Consider the following 21604-nt stretch of genomic DNA (forward strand, 5'->3'; position numbering starts at 1 on the left):
AGCTACTCATGGTCGATGCAAGTTCACATCGTGTTGGTTTGCATAATTGAAAAAACCCCTGCTGAAACTGGGTAAGGGGTTCTGATTGAATAGTGCCTCAAGTACTCAAGTACTTTTTGAGCTACACTTCACACATCTACAACTAGATGGTTCAGCCATGCTCTGAATCGAATGTACATATTCCTGCTAAATAACCTAAAGTCAAGCCAAGTAATTTAGTTTTGGCAGTATTGTTGATAGTGTCTTCGAAATGAGGTTCAAGAAAAGGAAATTGTATGCTTTCCTATTACACACACAATCAAGTCCCAAGGTGCTTGTGTTGCTTAACGACTTGGTTTGCTGCCAGTTACTTTGCGGTGATTTGGGATGGTGCCCCATTCACTCTCACTGTTTTAACCCATCAGTGCTATGTACTGTTTATTTCACCATATTTCTGTGAATCAGACCCCCCACACTGAGGGCATCTGATCTGTGCGATAACAGTTGAGAGGATCATGCAGCTCATGCCTTCTCCTTCTCCTCGCATCTGCTCTTCCTTGTCTGCCTTTCTTGTTCCACTTGGGTGAAATCTGAATCTGGGTGCCGCTCTGCTTCATTGAATTTTCAGTGAAACTGGGATTTCTCACAACACCTCAAATTAGAGGATATGAAAAATTCAGACTCTTCCAACTCCACAGGGATAGCCAGCCTGAGCCTACATGGCAGGTTGGCAGGCTGATTTGAGTGACGACCTATGAAAGAAGAAGTCATGTGCTCTCAATGCATTGCACACACACACACACACACACACACACACACACACACACACACACACACACACACACACACACACACACACACACACACACACACACACACACACACACACGCACATTCACCTTTAACTAACCTCACTAAATGATAACATTGATGCCTGTCAAGCCAAGCATGTAATCACAGAGCACGCAAATAGACAGTAATTACCATCAGGGAAGCATAACCTTGACTTTGTGTACATTACAGTGTATATAAGGAAATCAGTCAATTTAAATAAATTCATTAGGCCCTAATCTATGGATTTCACATGACTGGGCAGGAGTGCAGCCATCAACCACACGCTTGGGAGTAACGGTGACCCACTGGGGAGCCAGTCCCAGCTAATCAGAATGAGTTTTTACCCACAAAAGGGCATTATTACAGATATAAATACAATTGGTGGCTTATGGTAGAGAAATGAACATTAAATTCCCTGGCAACAGCTCTGGCTGCAGTCAGCATGGCAGTTGCTAGCTCCCTCAGAACTTAAGATGTCGGTGGAATTATGTTGTGTGACAAAACTGCACATTTTAGAGGGGCCTTTCATTGCCCCCAGCACAAGGTGCACCTGTGTAATGATAATGCTGTTTAATCAGCTTCAAATTTGTTTACACCTGTCAGGTGGATGGATTATCTTGACAAAGGATAAAATGCTCACTAACAGGGATGTAAACAAATTTGTGCACAACATTTGAGAGAAATAAGCTTGTTGTGCATATGGAACATTTCGGGGATCTTTAATTTCAGTTCATGAAACATGGATGAAGCAGGACGATTTTTTTCAACATTTCATTTGACAAACTTGTCTCTTTCTGAAAAGTTGAATGGCCCTACAATGCTACATGATTCTGCCAGTAAGATTTAAGGACCTGTCAATCTATTCTATCAACCTGGGTGCCCTCTGAAGCTGTTCTCTGATTCTCTACATGGCAAATTTCTTCTAGGAGTGACTCTTACCCGTCATTTGATAGTGGCCATGGTTATCACATTGCTGTACACGCTGATATGCAAGACTTTCAGGCAGAGAGAATGGCATGTAAATTAGTTTACATCCCTCCACACTATGAGAATGATTGGACTGACTAGAGGTTGTCAGACTGCTTGTGTCTGACTGAGGAATTATTCATGCATTCCAGGAATGAATAATACATTCCAGGAATTACTAATATATTCCAGGAACAACAGAGGCAGGTGTCATGGAGAAGTTGAGGCATTTGTAATCTCTCCAATACCTCCAACTTTTTAATGTCTGACCCTCTATACTAGTAATCTACCACCTGTTTGCCAAGAAGGCTAAGGTTCACTCAGTGCTGTAAAGCAACCAATGCAATGTGTTTGGTAAGGCTTTGCTTAGGCTGCATGTGTAATGCATTATGATGCTGTTATAAATGCATTGTAAGAATTGTCAAAATCATATATGACCCTCACAATAAGGCACTTCACAGGTCAGTGAAGTACAGATTTTTTAATAGTCGTTTCATATTTGTTGGCCAAGCCATCCTTTCTTGTCAGTGTTCCTCTCCTCCTCCATCCTTTGCCATATGATGTTGTTGGTGAAAGATAAGGGAGAAGCTATCCATGGAAGAGCACTTGATATCACAACATACATTTTTATTAATATTCATTAATTTAGCCAAGCTCACCTCCAAAGTACAGTACACATGAATATCTAAAGTACACATAGACCCCCAGTTTAACCAATTTAACTACAACTTAACTTCAGATTAACTATAGAGCAGACTGTCTCTAAAAATCAGAGATGGGAATTGTTTGGAGCTTGTTTGCTACTGTAGAGGAGGGTGACATTGCTGCAAAGTGCAGACAAAGTATACTTTTTTGACTCCGCTGGCAATTTCACCCCAGCGTGAGTTTCCCCTGGGCTCAACCTGGTGTTTTAACACAGGATGTTTTCAAACTTGTGTCGTGCATCTCTGGGTTGGATTTTATCAGTGAATATTCTTTACAGAACGATGGGAAAGGCATGTTCCTAGTTGTAGGAATGGTCGATTGGTCTCTTGTGCAGATCAAATGGAGCACAGTTGAATTGAGTTCATGCTTACAACAGTGAACCCGAACACACCAAAACGAGGTGATGTGTTGGTGTAGATGATTTAGAGTGTTCCATTTAAACTGCAGCAGCCACCCTTGAAATGCCTTATTAACACCATGAGTATGCAGGGCACCAAGCGCTTCACACCACAAAGCTTCACCACTGGCAATGTTATTATTCCCTCATTAATCTATGATTCATGTCTAGGCATTAGAAATATTGCATGAGAGAGAGCACCATGGTTGGCACAGTATACTATGTACTGTATGTATCTACATGTTAAGGTGCAGCAAGTCTCATTTAATTGCAAATAAATATGGGGGGGTGCATGACTCTTGGCCCCCTTTTTTCCACTAATGGGCCAGTACACTTTGTAACCCGCTCTCTTTGAGAGAGGATTAACACTTACTGAAATCTGTCCATTAAAGGGCCAATCAGCAGTTGACACAATAATACAGCATCTTCCCCGCCACTGGTTCGGTATAAAACTGAGGAACGGGGCTGGAGAAATGTAAATACTCTCAAATTCATAGACAGAGCTACTGATGCAAGGCCTGACCATCCACGATATCAAAATTATAGTTTTAACCATGTTCTGAGGCTATACATTCACTTTGTTTACAAACGTTGGAGTAGAACAAGCTTATATTTGGGGTTCTGATGGGATACGACAGTTAAACTGAGCTTATGAGGCATTAATAGGTTATATTCTTCAAGAATAAATGGGTACATATCATTAATTTAATTAATCATTAAGTCCAAAAATTGATGTAACAACTGCAGATTGCCTCTAATGACCTTAGTATGCTCTTAGGCTGTATTTTTTTGGATTGGTTTAAATCTCTCAGTCTAACTGACAGATGGGTATCTCGAGCCACCGGGTTGAGGCTGAGGGATGCATTTCAATGTGTTGTCACTTTAAGACCAAACGTCTGGAAAGGGGAGGAGAGTCAGGAGAGGGAAAAACTGACAACAAATGAGGAGCAGTGTATGTGCAGACACAGTGACACCTTGGTGAGGAGAGTCAGAGCGGGGGAGTGAGGCAGGCAGAGGGAAAGAGAGTAAGAGGGCTGGAAAAGAGAGACTGAGATCAGAGAGAGAGAGATGGAGACACAGAGAGAGGGGCTACTAGCCTCACCAGACGACTGACATTATAATTAGTGTTTACCAAACTTTTTTGAGAGCTAAGGATCTGCTCTTGTGTGAGTCATGGAGATAATTTAGACTGGGGGCAACGTGCAGCACAGAGCATCACCAGAACTCCTTCACATTCACACAGACAGCAGGCAGGTGAGTGTGCCTGTCGCTTCATGGGCTTTCTTTCTTTCTTTTTGAGTAACTATCACTTGTTACTATACTATTACCATGTTATTACCATTTTCTTCTGTGCTGTAATGTAAAATACTCCCATAGGTATTGTATTTTATTCACAAGTATGTGTTGGTTGCATTAAAAATTGAACAACTGTTCCGTTGTAAAACCCACTCTTCTCTCACTGAGACTTGCAGCTCCTCTGTCCTGAAAATGGCTGTATATCCCAGGATTTATCATGGCTTTGCCTGGTGACACAAATCCCCTTCCTCTCAGTGATGTGGGAATAACTTGCACTCCTCTCCCTCACAGTTTATAATGAGCTGGGGTACTACTGGTCTCCTCTCTGTCAGTCAGGGTGTTTTTCTGGCTGTGACTTTGACCTATAATAGTATAATTTAATGGTATCACATGTTGTGTCCTAGAAGATGGGCTCTTCTCCCTGTCAGACTGAACAGATTTGAGCAGTTTCCGCTAAGCACATCATGTTGTAACTTGCCAAACGAGTTGCTATTAATGTTGGTTCCCTTTATGACCCACTTCACCTGTCATACCCGAGTGCTAGACAGAGGCTGCATCCCAAATGGTACCCTATTCCCTGCATAGTCCACTACTTCTGACGAGGGACGTATTGGCCCTGGTCAAAAGTAAAGTAGAATAGAGAAGTGTAGAGTAGTGTAAAGTAGTGTAGAGTAGCGTAGAGTCTTTATTAACCAAAGGGGCAATTCATTTTGCAGCACATAGTAAAAACACATTGAACACAGAAAAAATAAATATACCCCAAAACAATAAATACAGCAATATGTACACAACTAACAGTACTCCTTCAGCTTATTGAGAAAGCTGATAGCAGCTGGCATAAAGGAGAGTTTTGATCCATTTTAAACTTGGGGAGTGTGTACTGTTTCTGCGCTCTGGGGGAAGCAACGTATATTCATCAAACAGGGGATGCTGGGAGTTCCTCAGAATGGATTGCGCCTTACGTATGACTGGTGTCTGTAGTGCACTATACAGTGAGGGAAAAAGTATTTGATCTCCTGCTGATTTTGTACGTTTTCCCACTGACAAAGAAATGATCAGTCTATAATTTTAATGGTAGGTTTATTTGAACAGTGAGAGAAAGAATAACACGAAAAAAAATCCAGAAAAACGCATGTCAAAAATGTTATAAAATGATTTGCATTTTAATGAGGGAAATAAGTATTTGACCCCTCTGCAAAACATGACTTAGTACTTGGTGGCAAAATCCTTGTTGGCAATCACAGAGGTCAGACGTTTCTTGTAGTAGGGCACCAGGTTTGCACACATCTCAGGAGGGATTTTGTCCCACTCCTCTTTGCAGATCTTCTCCAAGTCATTAAGGTTTCGAGGCTGACGTTTGGCAACTCAAACCTTCAGCTCCCTCCACAGATTTTCTATGGGATTAAGGTCTGGAGACTGGCTAGGCCAGTCCAGGACCTTAATGTGCTTCTTCTTGAGCCACTCCATTGTTGCCTTGGCCGTGTGTTTTGGGTCATTGTCATGCTGGAATACCCATATACAACCCATTTTCAATGCCCTGGCTGAGGGAAGGAGGTTCTCACCCAAGATTTGACGGTACATCGCCCCGTCCATCATCCCTTTGATGCGGTGAAGTTGTCCTGTCCCCTTAGCAGAAAAACACCCCCAAAGCATAATGTTTCCACCTCCATGTTTGACGGTGGGGATGATGTTCTTGGGGTCATAGGCAGAATTCCTCCTCCTCCAAACACGGCGAGTTGAGTTGATGCCAAAGAGCTTCATTTTCGTCTCATCTGACCACAACACTTTCACCCAGTTGTCCTCTGAATCATTCAGATGTTCATTGGCAAACTTCAGACGGGCATGTATATGTTCTTTCTTGAGCAGGGGTACCTTGCGGGCGCTGCAGGATTTCAGTTCTTCACGGCGTAGTGTGTTACCAATTGTTTTCTTGGTGACTATGGTCCCAGCTGCCTTGAGATTATTGACAAGATCCTCCCGTGTAGTTCTGGGCTGATTCCTCACAGTTCTCATGATCATTGCAACTCCACGAGGTGAGATGCATGGAGCTCCAGGCCGAGGGAGTTTGACAGTGATTAAGAGTGTGCTCCTAATCTCAGCTCGTTACCTGTAGAAAAGACACCTGGGAGCTATAAATCTTTCTGATTGAGACGGGGTCAAATACTTATTTCCCTCATTAAAATGCAAATCAATATATAACATTTTTGACATGCGTTTTTCTGGATTTTTTTGTTGTTATTCTGTCTCTCACTGTTCAAATAAACCTACCATTAAAATTATAGACTGATCATTTCTTTGTCAGTGGGCAAACGTACAAAATCAGCAAATACTTTCCCCCCTCACTGTATAGGGAATAGGGTGCCATTTGGGCCTCAGTCAGAGTAATCTTTATATACGGCTCTCTCTGGTGCTAGACAATAATTAATGGACCCCTTAAAATGCTAAAGTACTTTTATTGCAGATTGGAGTTGCCTTCAGACAGTGAAACCTCTGCTCATCAGTCTGGGGGTGCGACTCAAATGGCACCCTATTCCCTATAAAGTGTGCTATTTTTGACCAGAGACCTATCGGTCCTGGTCAAATGTAGAGCACTTAATATGGAATAGGGTGCCATTTGAGAAGCAACCTTGTTTCGGTAAAGGATGTCCCTGGGGCTATTTTTATGTATTTTGGCCAGACTGCTGGATAGTCATCAACGGCTGCCCTGAGTGTAAATGGAGCTTATCTCTTTTATTGATCCCTGTCTATTAGTCTCACCATAGACCACAAACTTATTAAGGCCTAGATTCAATCAGATGAAGCGTTAACCGGCGGTAGCCGACATCTCCATAGCCGGTGGTTTGGCGGTGTCGGGGTTGTAACTGCATTAGAGCTGTCAAATCGGTGAGCAGCTGCTCATGTGGTTGTCACTAAGCCATACACATTCCAGTATAGTTATAACACCGGGAGCGTTTGCTGATTTGATAGGTCCAACACAGTTACACCTCTGACACCGTCTAAATAAAAACAATGAAACGGCTATGCAACTGTCGGTTATTGCGGGTTAAGGCAGAAGTGATTGAATCTAGCCCTAAAATCTGGGATACCGTTGCACTGTAACAGGAGTCAGTGTTGATTTAGCCCAAAGGTCGGCAGATGACGATATTAAGTCGTGACATCTTACTGTCCAAAGGGAATCTATTCAGCTGGTTATACACTAGTTTCCCCCATAGACCGGTTCGTACATAAAACATTCTCCATTAAGGTGGTATTTGTATTTGTATTTGTTATGGATCCCCATTTGCTGCTACCAAGGCAGCAGCTACCCTTCCTGGGGTCCAGGAGGAACAGTTATACCATTTTTAAAACATTACAATACATTCACAACAGATTTCACAACACATTAAGTGTGTGTGCCCCCTACACTACTACCACATATTTACAACACAAAATCCACATGTACCTGTGTGCATAGTTATTGTGTGTTTGTATGCATGTGTCTGTGCCTATGTTTGTGTTGCTTCACAGTCCCCACCATTCCATAAGGTGTATTTTTATCTGTTTTTTAAATCAAATTCTGCTGCTTGCATGAGTTACTTGTTGTCACATAGAGTTCCATGTAATCATAGCTCTATGTAATACTGTGTGCTTCCCATAGTCTGTTCTGGACTGTGAAGAGACCTCTTGTGGCATGTCTTGTGGGGTTGCATGGGTGTCCGAGCTGTGTGCCAGTAGTTTAACCAGACAGCATTCAACATGTCAATACCTCTCAGAAATAAAAGTAGTGATGAATTCAATCTCTCCTACACTTTGAGCCAGGAACAATTGACATTATTAATGTTAGATCTCTGTGTACATCTAAGCGCCAGATGTGCTGCCCTGTTAGGGGCCAATTGCAATTTGCCTAAATCCCTCTTGATGGCACCTGACCACATGACTGAACAGTAATCCAGGTGTGGCAAAACTAGGGCCTTTAGGACCTGCCTTGTTGATAGTGCTGTTAAGAAGGCAGAGCAGCACATTATTATGGACATACTTCTCCCTATCTTAGCAACTGTTGTATCAATATGTTTTGACCATGACAGTTTAAAATCCAGGGTTACTCCAAGCAGCTTAGTCCCCCCAACATTATTCATTTCAATATGTAGTTGAGGTTTAGGGTTTAGTGAATGATTTGTCCCAAATACAATGCTTTTAGTTTTAGAAATATTTAGGATTGACTTATTCCTTGCCACCCATTCTGAAACTAACTGCAGCTCTTTGTTAAGATTTGCAGTTATTTCAGTTGCTGTAGTAGCTGATGTGTATAGTGTTGAGTCATCCGCATACATAGACACACTGGCTTTACTGGCTTTACTAACGACACTGGCAAGTCGTTAGTAAAGATTGAAAAAAGTAAGGGGCCTAGATAGCTGCCCTGGGGAATTCCTGATTCTACCTGGATTATGTTGGATAGCCTTCCATTAAAGAACACCCTTTGTGTTCTGTTAGACAGGTAACTCTTTATCCACAATATAGCAGGGGGTATAAAGCCATAACACATATGTTTTTTTGCAGCAGCAGACTGATCGATAATGTCAAAAGCCGCACTGAAGTCTAACAAAACAGCCACCATAATAATTGTATCATCAATTTCTCTCAGCCAATCATCAGTCATTTGTGTAAGTGCTGTGCTTATTGAATGTCCTTCCCTATGTGTGCTAAAAGCCTGTTGTCAATTTGTTTATTGTAAAATGGCATTGTATCTAGACATGCATCCCTTGTATCTAACCCGGACAACACTGGGCTAATTGTGCGCCACCCTATGGGACTCCCAATCACAGCCAGTTGTGAGACAGCCTGGAATCAAACCAGGGTCTGTAGTGACACCTCTAGCACTGAGATGCAGCGCCTTAAACCACTGAGCCACTCGGGAGCCCAAGATACTGCTTGTCTTTCATATTTTGGTTAGATATACTTGAATGTGTAGTGTCAACGTTTGTTGTTGGCATGTCATGCCTAAGTTTGCACATCTTGCCAATGAAAAAATCATTAAAGTAGTTGGCAATATCAGTGGGTTTTGTGATGAATGAGCCATCTGATTCAATGAATGTATCACGTTTCAGGTAAGACTCAGATGCAGACAGTGTCAAAGTAACAAAAGTGTATTACTAATACAGGGGCAGGCAAAATGACAGGTCAAGGGCAGGCAGAGGTCAGTAATCCAGATAGGGTGCAAAAGGTCCAGAACGGCAGGCAGTCTTAGGGTCAGAGCAGGCAGTGGTCAATAATCCATTGTGGTGGGGCAAGGTACAGAGCGGCAGGCAGGCTCAGGGTCAGGGCAGGCAAAACAGGAACTAGAACAGACAGGCGCAAGGGGAAAAACGCTGGTAGGTTTCACAAAACAAAACGAACTGGCAACAGACAAACAAAGAACACAGGTATAAATACACTGGGGATAATGGGGAAGATTGGCGACACCTGGAGGGGGGTGGAGACAACCTCCAAAGCTTTTTACTATCATTCTTTATGTCATTTATCTTTGTTTCATAGTGTAGTTTCTCCCTCTTTTTATTCAGGTTAGTCACATGATTTCTCAATTTGCAGTACGTTTGCCAATCGGTTGTGCCAATCGGTTGTGCAGCCAGACTTGGTAGTAGTGTCCCAACAATTACATGTGTATAGGGGACATATTGGAGGGGCAGCAACCCTTGGTCTGTTTTACCCTGTAGTCACTGCAGGTTTGGAAGCCTTTGTTAAGGCCTCTAGAAGTGCAAGTGATTTTAAAGAAAACGTATTCATATATATTTGGTATGCTGTAATATGCAAACCAGAGATGGAAACTCAAGTCTGAGAGTCGGACTCGAGTCGCACTTAAGTCGCAAAGAAAATGACTTGCGCCTTGACTTAGACTCGTGATTAATTGAGTTGAGACTTGACTTGGACTCTAGATTAGAGACTCGTGAACAATGCAAATCAGTACTGGGCAAGTCAGTTTTTGTTGTGCATTCTGTCAGATAACAGGGAGCAGGCGGCACTGTAACACAGAGAAAGTAGTTTAATACAGAGGGCTGAAAAGCGTTCTAGAATGTCTGCGTTCTGCAAAAAATATGCAGACAACGACGTGTCTATTTCAATTGGAGGATAGTGGTTACTCATATTTGCACTTTGTCATTATTTGATTGAGCGGACATTGTGTATGCTATTGCTATATAGATCGGAAACATTAAAACGCAAGCAAAAGTTAAGCTATTGTTTATCATAGTATGTGAAATCATGTCATATTTAAATAATATGCTGTAAATTATATAGGTATGACAGTGTTTGGCAACTAACTTTAAATTTATGAAATTGTCCAAAAAAGAATGTAGGAAATGTCTGTTTATTTTTATTTTTTATTTCTAAGCAGACATGGTTTCACATTGACTGTTGACCTAGTGAACTGTCTTAGTAAACTTAAAGAGCAACTATTACATTTTTTTTTTTTTTAAATAGGTTATAGGACTGGTCTAGGGAGCATTATTAAAAATGAACAAATATTTATAAAAATGTTCTGGCCACTATGATGAAAAGACAGTTACATTTTTGTGTGCCTATGACGTAAGAGGAGGTAGACATCCGACTAGTGCCTTGAAGAAATCTACGGAAATCTTACGTCAGAGAGCGGTTAACTTTAGCTTTCAGTTATTAACAAGCTAAAACAAACTTTTTTGTGTGTGGTGGTTGCTCCAAATTGTATGGACACAGAGTGGTTCGATTTCGAAGCAAAAAGAGCACAACTTTTCAGGCTTGGGTGAGATTTGTGCAGGTGAAGAGGCTTGACTTCACTGCTGCCTCTGTGCAGCCCAAACACTCCGTGAGGCTAGTGAGATGATTGAGTACAAAATAGGATCCAGGACCAAGGATCGGTGCTACCTCAAGATAGGGTGCTGTGTCTGCACTCTTGTCCATCGAATGAAAGGCCGCTTCAACCAGCAGTGCGAAAACTAACGTTACAAGATGAGGACTGTATGTTGTGAAATTGCCTGTGAGTGAGTACAGTGCTACCTACCTAACCTTCTTGGTAGTTAAGAAAGTTTAGCTCGTTTGCCACCAGCTAAAGTTAGCCAATCTTGGAACCCATCATCGGGCAAATTTCACATTTTGTCCCAGTTTTCTAGACTTGATTGTAATTTACTGTAAATTCTTATTTACATGACAGCCTACACCGGCCAAACCCGGACGATGCTGGGCCAATTGTGCGCCGCCCTATGGGACTCCCAGTCACGGCCGGTTGTGATACAGCTTGGATTCGAACCAGGGTGTCTGTAGTAACGCCTCGAGCACTGAGATGCAGTACATTAGACCGCTGCGTCACTCGGGAGCCTGTTAATGAATAATGTTAACTGCGAGCTAGGTACAGTAACGAACTATAACTTTAGCCTATGTGCAGACTGTTGCTAAATGACCTAACATTAGCTAAATAGATCCAACTACCTAGACGTCTAGGAGTCGTTTACTAACATCTAATGACTAGATAGCTGAATAAATACTCTGTAGCAGAAGCCGCGTTTTCCTACCTGGCCTGACGTTCTAGCTGAGGCCGTTCACCTTCTTCTACATCATTGGAGTTAAGCTGTTTTTGATGTGTACGCGCTTAATATAATGACTTAATGATGTACATCTTGAGTTATGTAAGTCAAATGTGGGAAAAAAAGTCAGATGACGTTTCCGCCTTCATTGGCTACATTTAAATTAATTGGAGGTGTTAACTTCCAAGATGCTCTTAAAGAGTCTTTCATTTTAATTTTTGCTGTCATTTGTACGTCACTGTAGTACTACAGCTAAACGATCATAATCAGCAACAATGTCATCGGATGGTGAGGCTTTCGTTATTAAATTTGATTACAAGAACCTGCAGTATATTGCCAGTGGCAAAAAACGAAATTCTGTTTGCTAAAATTGTGGAATTAACATTAAAGATGCTGGCGCAACTACATCTAACTTCATCCAACATTTGAAAACTTACCCCGAAAGTTCAGTTAGGCTAGCTGGCTAACAATGTTACAATGTGGTTAGACTAATAATAGCCTGTTTAGCAGATGCCAGCTTGATATAGCTAGCTTTCTTGTGTGTCATCTTTTAGATACCTGGAAATGTATTACTGTCAAATATTTATTGAAAGGTTAAGGGGTGGGTTGTCAGATAGCTAGGCCTACATGTTAGCAGAGATTATTCAATTACATCTCGGCGATAGGCATATCACTTTGAGATGTAATATACTTACTGTTGTAGCCTGGTCCTAGGAAGTAACTTTGTATAAAATGAGAGTTCAAAGCATGCAACTTCTTGGACATTTCTGCTGAAAAATCCCATATATATTTGTTTGTGTCCTTGTACTTCCATCTCAAGTAGGCAACAACTATCCATCATGTTGTTCATCTGCAGTTCCACTGAATTCTGCAAAGCAAAGGTGGCGCAGGGACAGAAGGACAGAGCAGCATTGACTCATTCTTGACCACCACAGGTGTCCATGTTTACAGCCAGGGCCACCCTAGGCAGAAGACCATAACAGAGGCTATACTGCAAGATGTGATCATTTCCTGCAACCTGCCTATGTCCTTAGTGGACAACTCTCATTTTAGGCATTTCATGTCAGTGGTAGATGACAAATATAGACCAGTAAGTAGGCCCACGTTGACCAGCCGCCTACATGACTTAACACTGAACAAAGAGGCTACAATCAAAAATGCCCTAGAGAAGACAGAATCAGTGTCTGTCCCTGTAGATAAATTGACTGACAGGACCATGAGGGGCTTCATGGGAGTAACGGCCATTACATGGCCATAGAAGACAAAAAAAACTCAGTTCTGTTGAGCTGTGATAGATTCACAGGTTCACACACTGGGGAAAGAATCAGGGATAAATTTGAAGTAATATGTCAGAATTTTGGCATAAAACATGAATTAAATATCATATGTGATAATTCTGCAAATATGAAAAAGGCCTTCACAGTTTGTTCCCCAAAGCAAGCAATGATCATGATGATGATGTGGATAACCCAGCCTATGGGAAGAATTTAGTGAAGAGTACAGTGCTGTAGAAGCTATCCAAACCAACTGAGGCAACAGATCTTACAGTGCTTTGCCCATTCATTACAACTGGTGATTAGAGATGGACTAAAGAAAAAAAATATATACACAGTATGATGGCTAAGGTAACTAAACTTTGCAGCTTACTACATACTACCTGTGGTCTGAAAGAAGCATTTAAAGCTGAGTTCGGAGCCAATCGTAGTTTCCCTGCTGCTGTGTCTACCAGATGGAATTCCATCCTCCGGCTTGTTAAAGCAGTCACCAATCGGAATCAACTAAGCCTCAATACTCTACTTGAGGTCCAAGGACACAAGGAGCTCTGCTTGTCACCAAGGGAATGAAGCCAGCAATTGGATCTAGTGGACATTTTGGACCCTTTTGTCCAGGCCACCAACCTAACTCAGGGGGAGAAAGTGGTGACTCTCAGTGCTGCCCTTCCTTGTGTACTGTCACTCAACTATCATATGCAAAGTATACTGAGCACAAGCCGTCACCTAGTCAGTCTAGTAAATTCACTGCAGCAGTCACTGACGGTGTGACTGCTATCACAGGGGGTGTTTGTGAATGTCAGGATGGAGCACTCGGATGAACAGGCAACAAAATGTCCATTTGGTGACAATGGAAATTGCTGCACTTCTGGACCCATCATTCTGCCTGTTCTGGCTTGATCATTATGTCCTCATACCACATGAAAATAAAGCTGAATTGAAGGAGAGTCTGATTGGTAGGTACAATACATTGCAACATGCAACGTTTTCTATGTCACTGGCATTCAAATAATATACACTGCTCAAAAAAATAAAGGGAACACTTAAACAACACAATGTAACTCCGTGTCAATCACACTTCTGTGAAATCAAACTGTCCACTTAGGAAGCAACACTGATTGACAATAAATTTCACATGCTGTTGTGCAAATGGAATAGACAACAGGTGGAAATTATAGCCAATTAGCAAGACACCCCCAATAAAGGAGTGGTTCTGCAGGTGGGGACCACAGACCACTTCTCAGTTCCTATGCTTCCTGGCTGATGTTTTGGTCACTTTTGAATGCTGGTGGTGTTTTCACTCTAGTGGTAGCATGGACGGAGTCTACAACCCACACAAGTGGCTCAGGTAGTGCAGCTCATCCAGGATGGCACATCAATGCGAGCTGTGGCAAGAAGGTTTGCTGTGTCTGTCAGCGTAGTGTCCAGAGCATGGAGGCGCTACCAGGAGACAGGCCAGTACATCAGGAGACGTGGAGGAGGCCGTAGGAGGGCAACAACCCAGCAGCAGGACCGCTACCTCCACCTTTGTGCAAGGAGGAGCAGGAGAAGCACTGCCAGAGCCCTGCAAAATGACCTCCAGCAGGCCACAAATGTGCATGTGTCTGCTCAAACGGTCAGAAACAGACTCCATGAGGGTGGTATGAGGGCCCGACGTCCACAGGTGGGGGTTGTGCTTACAGCCCAACACCGTGCAGGATGTTTGGCATTTGCCAGAGAACACCAAGATTGGCAAATTCGCCACTGGCGCCCTGTGCTCTTCACAGATGAAAGCAGGTTCACACTGAGCACGTGACAGACGTGACAGAGTCTGGAGACGCCGTGGAGATCGTTATGCTGCCTGCAACATCCTCCAGCATGACCGGTTTGGCGGTGGGTCAGTCATGGTGTGGGGTGGCATTTCTTTGGGGGGCCGCATGGGGAGCCCTCCATGTCCTCGCCAGAGGTAGCCTGACTGCCATTAGGTACCGAGATGAGATCCTCAGACCCCTTGTGAGACCATATGCTGGTGCGGTTGGCCCTGGGTTCCTCCTAATGCAAGACAATGCTAGACCTCATGTGGCTGGAGTGTGTCAGCAGTTCCTGCAAGAGGAAGGCATTGATGCTATGGACTGGCCCGCCCGTTCCCCAGACCTGAATCCAATTGAGTACATCTGGGACATCATGTCTCACTCCATCCACCACAGACTGTCCAGGAGTTGGCGGATGCTTTAGTCCAGGTCTGGGAGGAGATCCCTCAGGAGACCATCCGCCACCTCATCAGGAGCATGCCCAGGCGTTGTAGGGAGGTCATACAGGCACGTGGAGGCCACACACACTACTGAGCCTCATTTTGACTTGTTTAAGGACATTACATCAAATTTGGATCAGCCTGTAGTGTGGTTTTCCACTTTAATTTTGAGTGTGACTCCAAATCCAGACCTCCATGGGTTGATAAATTGGATTTCCATTGATTATTTTTGTGTGATTTTGTTGTCAGCACATTCAACTATGTAAAGAAAAAAGTATTTAATAAAATTATTTATTTCATTCAGATCTAGGATGTGTTGTTTAAGTGTTCCCTTTATTCTTTTGAGCAGTATATATTTTTTAATGTATAATGTACACTGTTATATTCTTGATCATATACATCATATACAGACCTGGTTTAGGCTGAGGCACGGAAAGTCAACGTTACAGAGAGCAGTAGCGGAGAAGAAGAAGAACAACCACCTGCCAAAACCTCCAGACTGTTCTCTGGCTACTGCAACAAGATCAGAGCAGAGATTATTCGCTACATTCAAGCATCTTCTGATGAAAATTAAGTTGCTTGCTTGGATTTTTGGAGAATACATGCAAAAGACTTTCCAAGGCTCAAGCAGGTAGCAATGACAGTGTTGGCTGTGCCCGCCACCAGTGCCCCATTGAGGAGAGTATTTAGTCATGGAGGCCTCATCGTGCCAGGCTCAGTGCAAGAATGCTGACAAACTTGTCTTTCTGAAATGTAACCTGTCTGCAACAGAAATGTTCTCTGTCTTAGGGCACAGGACTTCATTTGTTACTTGTTAGAGGAAATTGTATTTCTGTTCTTAAGTGTCCAGGTCTGTAAGTATATTTTAGGGATAAACCTCATTACGTTTGATATATAGGACACTTTAGTAGTGCAGTTATTGAACAGTTGTCAGTCATTTTGGTTTACTTTCATACTTGTCATTTATCTTCCCTCACCTACAGATTTTCTGTTTGTGTGACAGAATGAAGTGAAATATAGACAATGTCTGCCACAAAATACCATGCACTTTAAAATGTTATGTTTGCTTTTTTTCATATCCGGTACAATTACTTTTATTAATATAAACGGTCTACATTTTAAAATGACATTTATTTTGATTTAAATAGTGCCTGATGTGCTTTCTTTCATACAAGTATGGACTAATGAGCAAGGGAGTCTCTTCAAATAATTTACAGGGTTTATAGACCTAACCCATAGCAGGCAGAAAGCCATTGCCAAAAGGGACTTGAGATTTGACTGAGACTTGGGCCTAAAAGACTTGAGATTTGACTGAGACTTGGCCCTAAAAGACTTGAGACTTGACTTGGACTCTACCTCAAAGACTTGTGAACATCTCTGATGTAAACACATTACCTGGCAACCAACCTTCTTGCACCAATCCCATGCAATTACAGTAAAATACTGTAAAATACAAACCCTGCCTTCCCTCAATGAATTTAATTAATTCCTTTACTAATTCATCCATTTATTTATTCATTACAATTACCGAATAAAATATTACAGTAATAGTATCGGTACCGTAAAACTGATTATGGTAACATGCTGTACTGTAAATTTATAGCATTATAGTGGCAGCAGAGTTGCCAACAAATTGCTGTAATTGTATAATACAGCACTATTTTTCTTGATGTAAAACATTATACAGCATCCCTGCTGTAAAGCAAAATTACAGTATCTACCTGGCAACTCTTACAGGAGAAAGTTTTACAGTGTAGCACAGATTATTTCAACATTTCTGATTTGCATTAAATCTGTTGTGTCAACTGACTGCCATGGAATGTAGGGTGATTAATAATTGAAGTCGGAGTGTAAATGTGTTTCAGTCATGACCACAGTGTTTTTGAGATGCAGCTAATGAGTGTGTCAAATGTTTAAAACAAACTGGGGAGTAGGGCTGGAAGATCCCAGGTTGAACAAGCTGAACAGGTGACCAGTATCTGTGTTTCACCTGTTTAGTCCAAAAATAACACATTCCTTCACCCCCACCAATGTACAAAACACAAGGTACACCTGCTCTTTCAATGACATACACTGACCAGGTGAATCAAGGTGAAAGCTATGATCCCTTATTGATGTCACTTGTTAAATCAAATAAAATCTCATTTTATTTGTCACATGCGCCGAATACAATAGGTGTTTCACCTTACCGTGAAATGCTTATTTACAAGCCCCTAACCAACAATGCAGTTCAAGAAATAGAGTTAAGAAAATATTTACTGAGTAAATTGAAAAATAAAATAAAAAGTAAGACAATAAAATTACATAACAATAATGAAGCTATATACAGGGGGTACTGGTACCGAGTCAACGTACCGGGGTACAGGTTAGTCGAGGTAATTTAAACATGTAGATAGGGGTAAAGTGACTATGCATAGATAATAAACAGCGAGTAGCAGCAGTGTAAAAACACGGGGGGGGGGGCATTTGATCAAATGTTAAGCATTCTTATATTTTGGGGGTAGAAGTGTAAGGGCCGACGCTGGAGACGAGAAACAAGTACAGGGATTGAACATTTAATGGAAAACGGACATCAAACAAAACAAGAACAGCGTCTGGACAGAGGGAACCAAACGACATTACGACAATAATGCTGACATGGGGAACAAAACTGAGGAACAGACAGATATAGAGGGGTCCAGGTGAGTCCAATGAGCGCTGAGAAGGGGAGCGGAAGCAGGAGCAGGCATGACATGGGCGCTGGACAAGCCGGCTGAGGCGTAGAAGTTTGACGAGCCGGCTAAGAGTGAGCGGGAGCAGGCGTGACAAGAAGCTGTTATCAGTGTAGATGAAGAGATTGAGACAGGTTAAAGAATGATTTTTAAGCATTGAGACATTTAAGACATGGATTGTGTATGCTTACCATTCAGAAGGTTTAATTGGCAAGACAAAAGATTTAAGTGCCTTTGAATGGGGTATGGTAGTACCTGCAAGGCGCACCAGTTTGAGTGTGTCAAGAACTGCAACGCTGCTGGGTTTTTCATGCTCAAGAGTTTACTGTGTGTATAAAGAATGGTCCTCCACCCAAAGGACATCCAGCCAACTTGACACAACTGTTGGAAGCATTGGAGTCAACATGGGCCAGCATCCCTGTGGGACGCTTTCGACACCTTGTAGAGTTAGAGTTCATGGCTAGACGAACTGAGGCTGTTCTGAGGTCCAAAGGTGGTGCAACTCAACATTAGGAAGGTGTTCCTAATGTTTTGTACACTCATTGTGCATAGATCCCAGACAATATTGTGTCTGTGGCTTTTATGTTAGTTTTATTTCAATTTTCAGATGTATGCCTTTTTGATCAGTGAAAGAGTGGCTAGCCAGTTAAACATATTGGCACAAAGGTTAAGCTGTCAAAGTAAGAGCTTCTTGATGTATTTTTCAATCCTCTTATTTCAATACAATCTCCTCTGATCGATCATGTGTTTCACTCAGTAAGCTTTGAAGACACAGATCCTATTAAGATTTTAAAAGGATTCCTTTGTGAGGTATAGAAATGTAGAGACATCCAGAGATACAAGCCAATCTTGTTCACTAATGGGTGGCAGAGACTGTAACTTGTTCAAGGAATCTGAAGTAGCCTATCACTTTGTGGAAACAAACAACAACTCAAGATTTAGGCTGAGCACTTACTGTGTTTTCAGCCTAAAGTATAGGCCTATTAAAGTAAGACGTGTGTGTTCGAAATGTTCTACTGTATGTACCAGATGTGTATGTAAACTCAGCAAAAAAAGAAACGTCCCTTTTTCAGGACCCTGTCTTTCAAAGATAATTAATAAAAATCAAAATAACTTATTTGTAAATGGTTTAAACACTGTTTCCCATGCTTGTTCAATGAACCATAAACAATTAATGAACATGCACCTGTGGAACGGTCGTTAAGACACTAACAGCTTACAGACGGTAGGCAATTAAGGTCACGGTTATGAAAACTCAGGACACTAAAGAAGCCTTTCTACTGTCTCTGAAAAACACCAAAAGAAAGATGCCCAGGGTCCCTGCTCATCTGTGTGAACGTGCCTTAGGCATGAGGACTGCAGAAGTTGCCAGGGCCATAAATTGCAATGTCCGTACAGTGAGACGCCTACGACAGCGCTACAGGGAGACAGAACAGACAGCTGATCGTTCTCGCAGTGGCAGACCACGTGTAACAACACCTGCACAGGATTGGTACATCCGAACATCACACCTGCGGGACAGGTACAGGATGGCAACAACAACTGCCCGAGTTACACCAGGAACGCACAATCCCTCCATCAGTGCTCAGACTGTCCGCAATAGGCTGAGAGGCTGGACTGAGGGCTTGTAGGCCTGTTGTAAGGCAGGTCCTCACCAGACATCACCAGCAACAACGTGCACAAACCCACTGTCGCTGGACCAGACAGGACTGGCAAAAAGTGCTCTTCACTGACGAGTCATGGTTTTGTCTCACCAGGGGTGATGGTCGGATTCGCGTTTATCCTCTTCAGCATCTCATCCTGTCAGCGGGATCAAAATCCAGCGAAAAATCATATCGCCATTAGCATTTTTTCCCCCGTTTTATAGATACACCTCTCCTGAATCGACCCACGTTGTCCGATTTCATTAAGGTTTAACAGGAAAAGCAAATCATTAGATTATGTTAGAGAAGTCCATCGTAAAAAGCAGCAACATAGCCATTTTCCGACCAAACACATGCATCACAAATAACCAAAAAACAGCTAAATGCAGCACTAACCTTTTACAAACTTCATCAGATGACACACCTAGGACATCATATTACACAATGCATGCATTCTTTTGTTCAATAAAGTTCATATTTATATATGAAAACAGCATTTTACATCGGCGTCTGACGTTGACTAACTATTTTCCCGTCAAAAGCATCCGATGAAACAGTGCTACAATTTACTGAATTACTATTCAAAAACATGTTTAAAATGTAATATTGTCATTCTAAGATTTATAGATGAATATCTCTTGAAAGCACCTGTCATACCAGATTTAAAAATAACTTTACTGGGTAATCACACTTAGCGATAAAAGGGGATGCGATACTCAGAAAATGAGCTAGTAAATACAGCTCGGCGCCATCTTGGAACAATCGCATATCACATCTAATGTTGTATAATATTGTCAATAATCCCTTACCTTTAGTTGTCTTCATCAGAAAGCACTTCCAGGATTCCCAGGTCCACAACAGATGTATTTTCGGTCGAAAAAGTCCATCCTTTATGTTCCATTAGCTTGCTGATGTTAGTGCGTCCGAAGGGCGTATCCAACTAATCTGCCTTGCGCGCCACAGTGGTTTCGAAATAATACTTTTTTTTCACATTTAGGTTCGTTCAAACATGTCAAACGTTGTATAACATAAATCTTCAGAGCCTGTTTCAACAAGAGAGCCAATAAGATTCGAGGGGGACGATTTCAATGTGTTTCAAAACGTTTCCAAAGGTGGGGGTAGACAGGGCCGCCGGCGTCATAATGGTGATGGCCCTCCCGCTGTGACCAATTTCCAACGCGTCTCATTCACTGAGTTTCGACAGTCGAAGGCTCAAAACACTTTGTAAAGACTGGCGACATCTTGTGGAAGCAATAGGAAGTGCTCAATAAACGATATCTCACGGTGTGAATTATAGGCGACGACGTGAAGTTGAGTCCACAATTCAGAATTCCACTTCCTGGTTCAATCGGTCTCGGGGTTTTGACTGCCATATGAGTTCTGTTATACTCACAGACACCATTCAAACAGTTTTAGAAACTTTAGGGTGTTTTCTATCCACAGGTATTAATTATATGCATATCCTAGCTTCTGAGTCTGATTAGTAGGCCGTTGAAAATGGGCACGAATTTTTTCCAAAATGCGCTGTGGCGCCCCCTATCCTAGGGTAACGTCAAGAGGATTTATTGTCGAAGGAATGAGCGTTACACCGAGGTCTGGAGCGGGATCGATTTGGAGGTGGAGGGTCCATCATGGTCTGGGGCGGTGTGTCACAGCATCATTGGATTGAGCTTGATGTCATTGCAAGCAATCTCAACGCTGTGTGATACAGGGAAGACATCCTCCTCCCTCATGTGGTACCCTTCCTGCAGGCTCATCCTGACATGACCCTCCAGCATGACAATGCCACCAGCCATACTGTTGATTCTGTGCGTGATCTCCTGCAAGACAGGAATGTCAGTGTTCTGCCATGGCCAGCGAAGAGCCAGGATCTCAATCCCATTGAGCACGTCTGGGACCTGTTGGATCGGAGGGTGAGGGCTAGGGCCATTCCCCCCAGAAATGTCAAGGAACTTACATGTGCCTTGGTGGAAGAGGGGGGTAACATCTCACAGCAAAAATGGGCAAATCTGGTGCAGTCCATGAGGAGGAGATGCACTGCAG

General features: G+C 42.4%; 1 protein-coding gene across 1 annotated transcript in view; it reads left to right on the top strand.

Moving 5' to 3' along the window:
- Nucleotides 1-3902: 3902 nt before the first annotated feature.
- LOC106573155 (alpha-1,3-mannosyl-glycoprotein 4-beta-N-acetylglucosaminyltransferase C-like) overlaps nucleotides 3903-21604 on the top strand; it is a 36671-nt gene continuing 18969 nt past the window's right edge. Inside the window, exon 1 of the mRNA XM_014147867.2 lies at nucleotides 3903-4135. The gene's annotated coding sequence lies outside the window, so the exon portion shown is untranslated. The remainder of the gene's footprint in view (nucleotides 4136-21604) is intronic.

This window comes from Salmo salar, chromosome ssa16 (genome assembly GCF_905237065.1).
Source record: "Salmo salar chromosome ssa16, Ssal_v3.1, whole genome shotgun sequence".
NCBI lineage: Eukaryota > Metazoa > Chordata > Actinopteri > Salmoniformes > Salmonidae > Salmo > Salmo salar.